Below are 15068 nucleotides of genomic sequence, written 5' to 3'. Positions count from 1 at the left end.
GTACACAAGGTAAGAAGAAAAGCAGTGGACAACAGCAGACACAGAAGGTCAGAGATCTGAACGCTGTGTGGGATGACTCAAGAACCTAGTGACATTTTAGTGTCTCTTTGAGCCACAAAGAAAGAAAAAGGAGTGATCAGGTTTTGTTATGTCCAAGGTGATCTTAAGCAAAATCTGGAATAGTTACATCTCACAGTCAGTTGGAAAGATTGTTCTCTCCGAAGGGAATGTGTAGGTTTCTATTTTAACATACTTGCAGGATAAGAACAATAATCCTATTTCAGACAGCAGATAAATATTATAAAATTCTAGTTAATTTCAATTTAAAAAGTAATGGATTTTACAGTTCCCCACAGAAACATGTCTTCTGTACTCCACTGTCATTAAGACAATTCTAGTGTTGATTTCCTTGCAAGCTATGCACACTTTGATCCCAATAAAATGAGGACAGCATGCCTCAAAGCTGGAATTCCCGAAGCCTTCTGCTTCCTGTCAGCCCTTTGGGATGCCGGCTGGCAGCAAGGCAGGGCTTATGCAAGATGCCCAGCTTCCTTTTGGAAATTTACCCAAAGCAATGTGTTCCTCTAGAACCTGGGGCTGACAATTCCTGACTGTTCCAGCAGAGAGGTTTGGGGACTGCTTGTCAAGCAAAGGATAAATCTGAGTAGCTTCTGCGATAGGACTTGTCAATTTATTAAATAAATAAACCCATAATGTGTCTGCTTGTGCTAAGGATCAGCTGCATCTAGGTACATCTCCTGACCCTACTGTGCAGTTTGGGCTTCACAGCTTGTCCTTTACAGGACTTACTTGAACCTTGCTACTGACACAGCACACGAGAAGTCACACACTTATGACACATTCAGAGATACCCAGCCTTAGAGGTACACAAAGAATGGAAATGAGCAGATAAGAAACTGTTGCTTTGATTTTTTAAAGATTTTGTAAGCTTTCTGATGTTTGCATTCTTGTAGCAAACTTTCTCACACACTTTCTGTAAACAACTTATTGTTTTGCATTCTTTTATGAAGGAGGAGAAATTTAATAGACTGTTGGTTTGTCTAGTGTCATCGGAGAGGTGGAACTTTCACCCTCCAACCCACTGTCACCTTTAGAAATCCATAAATGTTGGAATCAGAAAATAAACTTCCTTTTTCTACCTTGAGAACAGCAGCGTGTTTGTGTCATGTTGTTTCGTGTCCTGTAGTGACATCAAACTTAAACTGCAATTTGTGTGAGACAGTTCGAAGAACGGCAACATGTGGCTACTCAAACAATTCCATCTGAGTGAGGGCAAAATAATTGATGAAAATTCTAGTTCCATTTCAGGCGGTTTCTGTCTGCAATGTGAATGAAACATTCCCTCACATTTTAAGGACTGTCCCTCTCAGAGTTTAGTAATCTGAAGTTAAGGAAGTAGCCACACCTAGACTGCTCCCTTTATCATCCATTTCTATTGATCAAGGTAGAGAATACCTTACTAATCAGAAAAAATATCTCTACTTCTATTCCTTGCAAAGGGCAGCATGCAACAAAAATGGGCCCTGCTAGGACTGGGGTACCAGTGAGTTCCTTTCAATCACCTGGAGTTTTAACATCAGATTAAACAGAGTAAGAGTTTTGCTCTGCATTTACTGAACCATATTTCTTTCTTTGTACCAGCACAATTTTTTAGTATTGCTTCTACCAAAATGTTAAAAAAAACCCCAAAACCAAAAAAAACAAAAAAAAAAAAAATCCCCACAAAAACCTAAAAGAAAGAAAACATCCCCCTACCCTAACACCATTAAATTTACCTGGTGATGGGTATTTGGATAATAATGCAGCAAACTGAGTATATAAAAGATTTCCAAAAAGTACTGATTTAAGTCCCACATCCCATATGCGTGTAGCTGAACATAGCTTATTTGAGTATGCAGTGATCCAGGCATGAAATAAATATACTTATGCACAAAATGTATTTGAATCTCACACTGAATCTTAAGCATATTTAATTTGAATATACAATTAATTATGAATTATTGATTGAATCCTGGTTTTGCTGTCTCTACTTCATAAATATCAATAGCAATTCAACCCAACAATAGTTTCATACCCCAGCTTATCAAATTTGAAAGTATTTACCACCATAATATTGCTATAATGGCATAAACATGCAGAAGTATATAGAAGCATAAAACTAAACTGTAAATATAATTCTGTAATAAAATAGTACATATGTGAAGAGGATTGACTTGGCTTCTATGTGAAACATTTCTCAACTTTAAAAATTCTTATACATATTAATGTAGAGTGGGTTTTTTTTCCTTTTTGCATTGAATTGTAAAGTAGTTTATAATGAGAAAATGACTCAGTTATCCCCACTTGTGCTACATTATCTGCTGTGGGATGGAAAAGCAGTTGATAATGAATATATATATATATATAAAAATGTGAAGGATTTGGTGTGGGATTTAGACAGAACACAGGCCTAGTACTGATCACCTGCCTAAGGCAGATTTTCACCCATAGCACAGAAGGCAGCATTAAGTGTGTGAAAGCAGCAATTCCTTTGAATTATTGATGGATTATTTGAGTTTTTGTTATTGAATCTATCTATTGGCAGGTAGGAAGATCCTAAATTTTTCTTCCCTCACTATGGATGACTTGAGACAGGTGCTTTGAAAAGATACATTATTTTATCTGCAGATAAAAACTATGAAGCTAGGCAACTGAAAGAAACAAGGGTTCTCAGAAACTTTTTTTTACATTTTCATTCTCTCCACACTGAGACCTCCCAAGAACAGCAGTCAAACACAAAGGAAACCACTTAAACAATTATTTTAGTCACACCCAGTTATTTTAAAAAATAGAGAGACAATTATAAAGTTCTTATTTTGAACACTATAAAACGTGAAAAAAAAAAAGTATTTCACAAATGGCATTTTGGTTCATCTTATGCCTAATAACACATTCTTAGAGTTCAAAATAACTTGAAAATATGTGGGGATTTTTTTTATTTTTTCAAGGATAAAACATTTTGGTTTTGCAAAAAAAACCAAAAAATTACCTTTCATAGAAAATGGGAAGATAAAATTACTTCCCAATTGATCCCAAGTAATTTTCCTGACTCTCTGCTATTGTGCAACAATTAAGGAACAGAACACCAGAACACACAAAGGCAATAGGTTGTGTTAGGAGCAGATATAAGTATTAAAAGCCTAAAGAAAAAAATCCTATTAAAAACACAGGACCTGTAAAGGAACTCTACTTTAGCTGCAATGCACACAGCTCTTATGTCAGATACTTTGTGCATAATGAACTCCAGAACTTAAAAAGGAAGGGGTGTTGTGCTCCAAGGCTCAAAAGCAATGGCAGAACCATGATGATCAATATTTCTCTGCGGGAGCTCCAACAGTGTTAAGGTTACCTCAAGCAATCCTGGTAATATCTCTGAGTCTTTAAACAGAGTCCCTCAAGCACTGGTATTTTGGGAAGCCTTGTGCAAGCTCACAGAAGTTTTCTCCAAAGTTCCGTTTTCCCTTGTTGACGCACATAATTTCTCTATATGTTGTAATGTCAGGCAAGAGTAATTTAGGAGCTCTGTTTTCTTTATTCTGGCTCTAGTGCCCAAAATGGTCAGCAAGACACTTCACCAAAGCCCCAAGGAAGGTGCAAACATTCACAGAGAACAAATCACGAGCACGCAGCTCTAGCACCTCTGATTATGGGCTGAGTCTTTGCCAGCTGTAACTATTCTGTCTTTGTGAAAATAGTCAGACCTTTTTATCACTGTTTCTCAATGCATTGGTAAACGTGGCTGCATGGAAAGGTTTGAACAAGAGTGTGTGGACAAGTTCTTGCACTGTGCTGAGCAAAAGTCCCATTGCTACTGTGCTATCATGAATTTGGGTGGCATTAGGAAACTTGACTAGCCCATTAAATTTGATTAAAGCATATAGACTTCTCAGTAGCTGGCCCTACATAAGGCTATGGTTTACATCTCCATTCTCTCAAACAGGCATCCCTTTGCCACAAGAAGATTCTTGTATTTTAGCTCCACATATCCTCCAGTGACAATTAACAAATTTGTTGAATTTTTCTAATTCACCTACAACAGAGTTGCAATGAATAAGATGGAAAAAAAAAGGTGCTTTCTATATATTACAAACCACAATATTTGGGTACATATTAAAGCCTTTTGCATTCTACATGCTTTATTTTCAGCTGGCCATGGGTGACTGACGGCAGGGAAATACAGCAGGCAGTTTCAGGACTTGTTTCTGCATTTGCTCTGCAGTGTGAATAGTGGTTCTTTGGCTACTCTTTCAAAATGGATCAGATAATAAGAACCCGTGAGGAGTTTGTACTGCTGTTTTTTTCTGCTCTTGCAGCCCCAGTTCTTTCGGGAGGTCATACATTTGATTCAGTGAACAGCTTACAGATCAACTGAATGTGCACAGCTAAGTCCTTCCATCCAGACTTGTTTGGAACTTTCCTATACACTTCAATGCTCCCTTTAGCTCTCAGATTTTGTTTATTTTAAAACAGCATCACTTATTCTAAGTGCCAAAGCACATGGACTGCTGCTTCTGAAATTAGAGATGGATGGAGGCTACCAGAAGGATGTTGAACTCAGTCTCAGTGCTACTATTACATTGTACTACAGAGTAATTGGGCTTTACTTTTTTTTTTAGGAATCCAGGTTGTAATCCATTCCTTTTCAAAGGTCTTTTCCAAGGTCTATCTATGCATCATTACAGTTTAACAACGTATGAAAAGTACAGGAGGTACTCGAGCAAAGCATCCAAAGCTAATAATGTAGTCTTACAAAGTAAACATATATTTGCTTTTGGTTTAGAATTTGAGTTTCATTTAGCCTTCAACTCCACACATTTCTGTAATTTTTAAAGTTAATTTTTAAGATAACTATCTGCCTCTTTAAGTGTTTTTGCTATCTTTTCTCATTCCAGAAAGGCATCAATTATCATTTTGCAAACTCCAATTCCAGCTGAGCTTTCAGTTAGCCCAACAGAACTTTCTTACACTTCTCATGATGATAAATCCTTTTCTTGCTTGAGGTGAGTGGAACACCCCATGGTAAATGCCCAACAGCATCCTTGAGCGATAAGATTTACAGAGATACTAGTTCTGCAAAATTTCACATCAATACACTCCACAAATTACCTCTTGAGCTGGGCTAAAGAGATATAATAGTGTTTAAATATATATTATTCCCAGAGGAAAAGGAAATTTGATATAACAATGGCTGGAGGGGGAAAGCTACTGGTGCTGGAGACTTGCTGTACAGAGTTATAAGAGTAATTCAGATATTGAGAGCCCACATCTTGAATGCCTTCAGGAAAACAAGGCAAGTACTATCCTCTACTCCTCAGTTTGTGTTATTTCTTAAGTGCTCCCAAAATGTCAGCTCAATGGGTCTGATGAGGAATATTTCAAGAAAAAATTGTTTTCCTAACATAGAAAAATTATTTTTTTTTTTAATCATATATTTCAGAAGGAGTCCTGTAAGCAGGGATTCTGGAATCACTAATGATTTTGGAATTCATTGTCCATCTAGTTTGGAGCAGATGCAGAACCTAGATCTTCTGCAATGGTGCAAGTGGGTACTCCTGAATCAATAGATGTTCACGATTAGCTGCTGCTTTTTTTTTTTTTTTCACTGTTCTGCCTTCCCATACACTCCTAATGATACTTTTTTTTCTCCAAAGCAGAACAAAAATTTTTGAAAATTAAATACTTTCTAGCCACTACTCCTATCCATCCAGCATCTCATGCCCCTGTGTTGGTAAAATATTCTCCTTATAAATTCTGACTATGCCAGTCTAAGCACAGTGAATTTTAACTTGGAGCAGTGCTTCCCTGGTTTTTTGTGGGTTTTTTTGTTTTTTTTTTTTTTTTTTTCCCCCTAGCAAATATAAAGAAGCAACTCTATAGTGGTCATGAAAAATAACCTTTTACATAATTTTACTCTTGCCTTCCATTAACCCTGGCACAAGCAACCTCTCAGCTTCATTATTTAATTACTTCAATCACATCTACGACATTGCTTACCATAGCACATATATATTAACACCATCATATATTTTTGAGAGATAATGTTCATATGAGTTTTGAACGAAGCCAATTAAAAACCATCACCAGAAAATCCTAAACTGCAGTAAACCATCATTTTTACCAAATATTTAGACCAAAGCAAACTAACAAAACAAAACATACAAAAAAGCAACAGCAACAACAGAACTCTAAAATCCAAGGCCAAGAGTAAGCAGAATTTTTGGGAGTTGACTATCTTTGGAGAAGAAATAGACGTGGCACTTGTAAATTATGAATGTTTCTATGAGTCATTATGCAGCATCAGATGTTCAGATGGGAAATAAAGTTTCCTATTAAGATACAACATCTAATGTTTTTACTTATGGAGACCACAAGCCATGCTGCTCACACAAGCTTTTCCAGAAATAATTAATAACAAACCCAGAAAAACAGGGCATCTCTGCTCCGACTTTAGATCTTCAAAACACCTAATTCCTAAGTTGATATAACACTAATTTTTAAATAATTTAACAATAACACAGGTTATTTTCAATACTTGAAACAACAGAGTAATCTCCTTAGTGTCCTCAGAAGCAGTCACCACTTGACTGAGCTGAGCTCAGTGGATTTCTCACGTCTAAGTTCAACTAATGTGCATTAATGAAACACATCTTTAACTTCTTTTCCTGTCTGCCACACAGCCTGTGCTCCAAGTCCTCTTTCAAGTATTTCAATATGTTACACAGTGATTCCTTAATGCAGAACAAACAAATAGTGCTCTGAGCACAGCTGAAACACAGGATTTCCATCCTCAAGCTGGATGACCCTACAAACTCAGTCTGCAATTTTTTTATGTCTCTCTGGCTCACTGGATTACATGGAAAATAAACAGCTTCCAACATACCTGTAGATTACTAGAATTGACAAGTTGTCCATTTGCCGAGAGGACACTGAACTCAGACCTTTGACTTGCTCTCACCACTGCTGTATCAGCAAAAGTGGGGAAAATGGGCAGGATATTCTCTCTAAGCTCCTCCTTCTGAAGTCAGATTTAATTAATTAATGAAGGAGCAGCTGTTTCCTTTTAGACAGACCCACTTGAAAAAGGAAGAGCTCCTGCCTAATAGCAGTAATGTGGCACCAACATCCCTGATTTAAATATGACCATGTTCTCAGTGAATTCTTTTGCTTATCTCAGAAAACTCTCCATTCTGAGACACCTAACATCTTTTGAATATCCCCTGAGGGGAGCACAGTTCTCATATTCAGCTCAAATACCAATGCCATTTTGGTTTTAAAATCCCTTTTCCTAAGTCCAGAATAAAGCCTAAATTACTTCAAAATACAAATTGATTCTAATGCAGACTGTGCTCCTAAATCAAAGAAGCAAAATACCCACAAAAGATATATATAAATTTGTCTCACATCCCAAACTGTCAGCGTGGACTAGAGACATTTAAAAATCCATTTCTAATTCAAAGACCTTAATAGGTGATATATTTCTCAGAAGTACTGACTGCCAGTCACTTAATGCAAAAAATCTTTACTGCCTAGAAGAATCATTTTAGAATTCTTTTTAAAGGGAACCTTGAGCCTTATGCAACTATTTCCATGAATGCACAGATTCTACAGAAATTCTGGGTTGGATTAGGCTCAAAATAAGCAATTTCTTGTGAAACAGAGACAGAAAGTGGCTAATTACAGTTCAAATAATTTGTACTTTCTCATTGAAAATATAGAAAATCCATTTAGTCCATACATAGAGAGCTTACATGAGTGTTTACAAAGCTTATAAAAACTAGATTGACTGGTGGTGATTATTTTAATAATAAAAATGTTTTTATCTCACTGCTGTTCTTTTAGAATGATACAAATTTAAGTGTTTACTGTATATTTTCCATTTTCTTTAAAGTAACTCAATTGTTTTCTCAGGTCTGTATCAAAGGAATTCATCTAAATCAAATATAAAGTCAGCATTTAGTTTGACAAGTGTCAGTTTTATTTTCTTATCCCTATCCCAGTTTCAATGCCTCTTTAAGCATATAAGTAAATCCTTTCTTCTTCACACACAATAGTTTGAATTTCCGGTACTATTCTGTGTTACTATTAACATTCTTTAAAATTCCCATTTTTGGAATTTTAATTTTTTTTAAAATCCATTTTAGCATTCAATGGCATTAAATGTATCTTTCAAAATTCACATTTTATAATTATATTTAATTATTAATATATTTACATAGTAATGTTAAATATTGACATAATAATGTTTTAAAATCCTACTTTTCCTTCACCTTAAACATGGTAACACTGAATAAAACCTATTTACACCGCATTGCTGACACTCTATACACATAATGCACAATATTGGTTACAGTATACTGTACTCATTTTTATACTAATAAAAGATTTACACTAAAATCAAACAGATACAATAAATCTGAAAAAATGGAACATTTTTCTAAAGGGGAATGTAACACTGTATCTAAAATCAGATTACATATGGAGCTGCCTTTAAAGTGAAATTTTGCAAATTGTCATTGGATTGACAGATATTTCAAAAACCCAAACTTTGCACTTCTGCCCAAATTGTGGCTCTGAACTGAGATTGACTGAGGTTTGGGCTGAGAAATGACTGCAGGTTTGTTGCATTTAGCCTGTTGATAGACATTTTAGTTTGTGGTTAAGACTACCACAGCATTAATGAAAAGAATCAGATATATCACAGTCTGCCCCTGAGTTTTGTTCCAACTTTTCCCCCTTATTTGCCTGAGCGTGCCATCTGCGCAGTCTATAGAAAGATTTCACTGTTATTTAAAAAAAATTTTAAAAAGTAGGTAAATTCTGTGGGAAGGTTTTCTTGGTGGTTAGGAAAATAAATAAACTGCTTGTGATTCTACCCTGGAGACAGATGAGTCTTATTACAGTCATAATAATGCTGAATTTTTTTACTAATTCTTGATTTTTCAATGGTGTACTTCATCTTGGAAGTACTATTTACTACAAAGTGTTTCTGCCAGCTTCTCTTTTTCTTGTTTCTTTCAACATGAATGATTAAAGATACATTATTAATTTGGTCTTCTGCTCAGTGAGGACTTTTAAGGTCCTTATTGTCAAGCAATAGAAGATAAGGTACCCAGTCACACCATGTACACAGTTATTTTGACCAATATTTTGTCCAAAGATCAATACCATTGACATGATTTTTTTGTGGTTTCACATTCTAAAATAAAATAACTTAGCTTTGCTAAGTAAACAGATCTGTCCCAATTAATTAAAATTAATAAATAAATTAATTAGTTCCGGAAAAGGAAAAAAGGATTTTCTGTGGGTTCTTTCCCAAAAAAAATCCCAAGGTTTAAATGAGAAGCAAAGCAAACATTTGGTTAGTTTGGTATTTGCTTAACTGGAATCTCCAATGTTGAAAAAAAGCTGAATAAGTTAAGAACTCTAATCACCTTTCATTGGGATTTATGCTGCTAGGTGAGCAAGATGCTTTGGAGATTGTTATGATCTGCAGAGAAAAAAATGTCAATTTTCAAAATGAACAAATAATTGGCAAAATTGTTCCTGGTTTCATAAAAGATTGTTCTGTGGGAAAAAGCTTAATGGCTTTATCTCTTCTATCTCTGCTAGCATAGAAGACAGGCTTCTCTCCTGAGAGCACACATTTCTGTTCTGGGGGAAGATTGCTGAGTGAAAGGTCTATTATCTAACCTTTTCACACCTGCTTGCAGAGTGGGACCAACAAAAGAAGAGGAGACAAGTACTTTCCAGAAAAAGGGCTGTCTGTGGACAGAACCTTGAGTAGCAGCCTAGAAGATAAGGGGCTAATGCTGATATCTCAAACACCAATGGCTGAACAGCCATGGAGCCAACCAAGGGCTGCTGGTAATGAAGTGCTCTGAGAAAGGGCAGGATGTGGCTGGGGAAGGGGGACATGTGGAGGTAGGGCAGCGATTTTTCTGTGGCAATTATCCTTTTTCTGGCTCCTGGAGATAAGCACAGCACAGCAAGAGCACAGGTAGAGGAATGAGGTTGAGAAGTGGGTATGGACTGCTAACCAAAGGATGACCCAGGAGGGGGGAGCAAGACCACTCCTTAAGACCCATTTCCAGAAAGGTCTAGAAGAATGGACTGTACATACAAACTGAATTGAAAAAAAAAAAACAAAACCAAAAATTATCTCCAGGATGATGGACTAACATACCAGTTTCCTTGCTGCATATAATTTACAAATCAAACTTTTTGTGGACCCTCTGGCTTTTGTGGTTTGACAACAATGTCTATGAACCTTGGGTGCTCCCTTCCCTTAAAGGATGGGGATGCATCACCTGTAGCTACATGGAAAAAGTATTTTCTACTGGTGTATCTTCCACTGCTAGGCAATGCAGGTTTGCATCTTCTGTCATAGTTTACTCTGGTAAAATAAAATAATTGATTCCAGAACAAATCAATAGGGTTGATTTTGTTAGTTTTTGGTTGGTTTTATTCTGTTGTGGGCTTTTTTAGTTCTTGTTGTTGTTTTTGTTGTCTTTGTTTGTTTTTTGTTTTTTTTTCTGATGCCAAGTAAAGTGAAATTAAAGTGAAACGACTTTGCCCTTAGATACATAAGGACACAGGAAACAACATGAAATCTAGATAGTAGAATGCCCATGCACACTTGCTGATTTCTTCTAATCTGGATACAAAAATCCCTTATAAAAGTCCCTTATCAGTGTTAGGCTGTGATCTTAGAAACAGAAGTAATTGTCTCAGTGCTGACAAGTTGCCTTTCTTGTTTACCTTTCCTGTGCTTTCAAGGGGAAAGGGTGATAAGCAGATTCTATCTTGTTCTTTTCAGACTACCCTAGAAACAGCCTGAGATTAAGACCCTTCGAGAGAAATTCCATTAGAAATTCAGTGTACAGTCTTGAGATAATGCAGGAGTTTGGACTGTACCTCTCATTTCTTCCTGAATCCTTCATAACCTGGAGATAACATAATACCATCTAAATCAAAAGTTAAAAAATATATAGCATACTGAAAAGTATGAATATGGGCACTAGGGCTGTTCATCAGAAATATTTATTTGTTTCAGATTCAAATTTGTTTCAGAAAATGTTTAAGCACATTAATTATTTAGGAAGAAATCTAAAGCAATAATACTTCTTCAAACTGTAATTTGGATTAGTTATCTGCTTGAAGACAGAATAAACTCAAAAAATAAGTTATTTCGGATCCAACTGACTGTCAAAGTCTGACTTGTGTAAAAGGTTTTTTTCACCATTTTCATACTGATATTGGCATCTCTTTGTCACAGAATTACAGAATTACAGAATGGACAAGATTGGAAGGGACCACAGCAGTCCTTGATCCAACCTCCACACTCAAGCAAGGTCATCCCAGACTCAAGATTGTCCAGACAGATCCTGAATATCTTCAGTGAGGAAGACCCCATCACCTCTCTGGGCAATCTATTTCAGTGCAGTCACAGCATAGTGAAGTTCTTCCTCATATTTAGGGGGAACTTCTTGAACACAGGAGTCTGGGCTCTTTCGGAAGATCTGGGCATGCCAGTACAATCCATCAATGTTCCCTGGGCTGAAAGCTGCTGTTGCGGCCCAGGCCTTTCCAGGGTCTTCTTGGCCACGTAGCAGACCAGCACAAAGCTGAAATATTTGAGGGCAACCGGCGCATTTGGCTTCTAGCTGCACATGACTGTCAACCACAACATCCACAGAATTTTCCCCCTCTTTCCTGTCTGCTGAGCCTCCATCCTGCATCCTGCAGCTCTTCAGAGCCCCAGGGCAGGCCAGCATGGCACCATCCTCTGCCAGAGCAGCAGGGGCAGCAGTGCAGGGTGCAGCCCTGCAGCAGGGCTGCTTGGGTGGTGTATCAGGACAGGGAGCTGCAGCACCCCTGCACCATGCCTGGCCCAGCACATCTTGAGCCCTGACTGCAGGGATTCCAAGAGGGTCTGTGGCCAGGAGAGCCATGCTTCAAGCACCATAACAAAGAAGATTCTGCCTCTTCCATCACTGACACTCAATTCCCTGTCACACTTTGTGCAGAACGGGCCAGAGGCTGTTCTGGTATAGGCAGAAAATCCCAGACATTTCTGAAATGTTTCCTCTGTTCTGGACTGGTTTTGGCTTCCCTCCCCACCTTTTCCCTCCCGTCTGGCACTGACAAGGAGTGATGGGTATGGTTTGTCCTCCCCCAGGCAGACACAAGCTGTGCTCCCCAGTACACTTCCCGCGTCAGTCACAGCAGGACTCACTCAGAGCTGGAATGGGAATGTCCCCTGGCAGTGCCACCCCTGACCTCCATGGGGCTTGTCTCTTGACTCTCAGATGACACCCCTAAGGATGACAGCTCTGCCGTCAGAGGCCATCCATGGGTGTTCTGTGGCTCAGGACCCCAGGGAAAAGCTGTGGCAAGCCCCAGGGGCTGTGCACAGCCTGTGGAGGTGCTGGAGGTCACCTGCCCTCGGAGGCAGCGCTGCAGGTGAAGGGCTCAGGGAGGGCTGATCCCACAGTGGGCTGAAAAGCCATCTCATACTAATGATTCAGCCAGAAATCAAAAGTTTGTCTGCCTTCTTTCATCTATTCACTGTACAGTCTGCATACAAATTCCTATTCAAATATCATTAAAGCTCAAATATTGAATTATTCAGTGTAAGCAGCTTTGTGAAACACAAACTTCATGGCTGATTACACTTTGACTACCCCTGACTCATAGAAATAATTTAACTCCGTGAGTATGTGTACCAAACCAACATGAAACTGAGTTTCATACACCACATCATAAAAACAGTGTTAAAATTAAAGATTTTTCCTTCACTTTTCACACACAGCAAGGTGAGAAAATAAATGAAAGTTTATTGCTATATAAAAAAGTTTTAAAAAATAGTGGGAAGAAAAAACATTTAGAAGCAGTTACAAGACAGTGCTGAAAATCATGTAGAGACTATTTTGTGTCCAAAAACAACTAAGGAATATAAATAGTGCTTTTAGGGAGAAAAAATGTGGGTTTTTAGGGAGGAAAAGCACTCAAGTTTTCTGAATTTTGAAACAATAGTCGTGCACACACAGTGAATAAAGTACTTCCCTAATAAATATCTATAACACAGTGTAAGAAAGAAAAGACTAACACCCATTTCTGTTGCAGAAGTGTATGTTTAAAAATATTTAAGTTAAATCAACTGTAGTGACTCACATTAATATGGTATGCAAAGCTAAAGGCTTGTGTTCATGCTATCGCTGTGTCCTTAACTTGATTACAGTGGATTAAATATTTATGTGGGGCAGCCAACTTGGTTTTACATCTTTTACATTGAGCTCAGTGCACACCTAGATGAAGCAGAACTTTGTGCATTTACAGAGTTATAAATCAAAGATCAGTGTGCACAGCACCTTTCCTCGAGATTATGCAGTCAGTCTTGCATGAACCAACATAACAGCAAATCACTGTTTCACTCTACTTGGATTTCTATTGTCAACCAAAAAATTCTGTGGCAGTACTGTTAGATCGCAGATACTATATCTAAAGGGAGAAAATATTCCATTTTATTATGCTCCTTGCTTTTTTTTTTCTACAACTTTTTACTAACAAGTTTACATTCTACAGGTGTAATTGAGTCTTGCAGCAGCACCAGAGCATTTTCAAATGCAGGCCCTAGACCACAACAACTTCCTGAGCCCTGGATAATTTCATTAGAGTCAACAGAAAACTCCATAGTGAAAAAAAAATTTAAACTATATAAAAATTAAAAATACATTTTGATGTATTATAGTAAATGTTGAGAGGTATAGGAATGAGTTTACAATATTCTGAGAAAAAAAAATATTTACAAGGAAGAGCTATCACTAGAGTATTTCTCTAAGAATTAACCAAGAAATTGGCAGACCCACTTGCTCATTTTGCCAAAGTTTCACCTTTCCAAAGGTCTAAGTGATGAGGGATAACACAGACTGTAGTTCCTTATCCTCTGTAAAGACATAGAACTGCTCTTAGGGTGAAAATCTTGTATCAGATATAAGGATGTGGAAGAGCAAGCAATACATCAGAGGAAAAGGAAAGGTATCCATTTAATGCAATCAAATTGTGGCAATTTTGGGCTTGAGGGAAGTAAAGGGCAACTTTGTTATTGATTATAATGGAACAATAAATTTTTGACCTGTTACCTACCATAATTATGATTTAAAAGCAAATTCTATTTGAAAAGCTCTCTACTTTTGCAAGACAATCTGCAAACTGGACTTCAGAAAATCAGACAAAAAGTTTCCAGGAGACATCTCAGACAGCTAAACAGTGTTCCTTTATGTGGATGATGCTCCTTTTTAATGTGGGACTTGATTAATTTCAAGTTTGGAGGGGTGAATTGTTCACTGAGGTGAATATGGAAATTAATATGAAGAAGATCTATTTACCTGGGCATTTTATAATCACAGTTTATTTTCTGTACTCTTGTTTTAACTAAAGAAAGAAGGCTAAATGCCATGCCACTGGTGGAGCTTGAGAAAGTAACCTGTTCTCCAGAACTGCTCCTGAAAAAGGCTAAGTACTTTAAAGTCAGCAAGGATAAAGAATTTTTACTGGTGTACTGGACTCACTCACACCCTGGTTGCTGAGAGAATTAATTTCAGCTCTTTCAATGCCTTTGGCCATTTTGTGGATATTTTATATAGTATTTTGATTAGGTTTTTTTTATTGACTAGTCCTCTGTGTAGCTGGCTGGTGCAAGAAGCTGTTACCAAGATACAGTACCACTGTAAAAGAAGTTCAAAGAAGTATGTTGACAGGACTGCTAAGTAGGTCTAGAATATCAGAGGTGTACAACCCCCAGGGGTTTTGATCCAGGTGTGATGCAGTGAAATAAAATTGACAGTAAGCACTGACTGATTTGCCCTGTTATCTAATAGGTCATATATGCAATTCCAAGTATGTATTGCCATCCTCTGAGCTAAAAATAAATTATGATGCTGCATCAGTAATGCAAAAACACACTCTAGAATGAAGAATTTTCCACATACAAGATTTTTTCTTTTGAA

General features: G+C 37.4%; 1 long non-coding RNA gene across 1 annotated transcript in view; it reads right to left on the bottom strand.

Moving 5' to 3' along the window:
* Nucleotides 1-7037, bottom strand: part of LOC120504100 — a 34684-nt gene extending 27647 nt beyond the window's left edge. Inside the window, exon 1 of the long non-coding RNA XR_005627943.1 lies at nucleotides 6941-7037. This is a non-coding gene — a long non-coding RNA (uncharacterized LOC120504100). The remainder of the gene's footprint in view (nucleotides 1-6940) is intronic.
* Nucleotides 7038-15068: the final 8031 nt, after the last annotated feature.

Source organism: Passer montanus, unplaced genomic scaffold, assembly GCF_014805655.1.
Source record: "Passer montanus isolate IOZ18808 unplaced genomic scaffold, ASM1480565v1 scaffold28, whole genome shotgun sequence".
NCBI classification, from domain to species: domain Eukaryota; kingdom Metazoa; phylum Chordata; class Aves; order Passeriformes; family Passeridae; genus Passer; species Passer montanus.
This window is presented reverse-complemented; position numbering and strand designations above follow the sequence as displayed.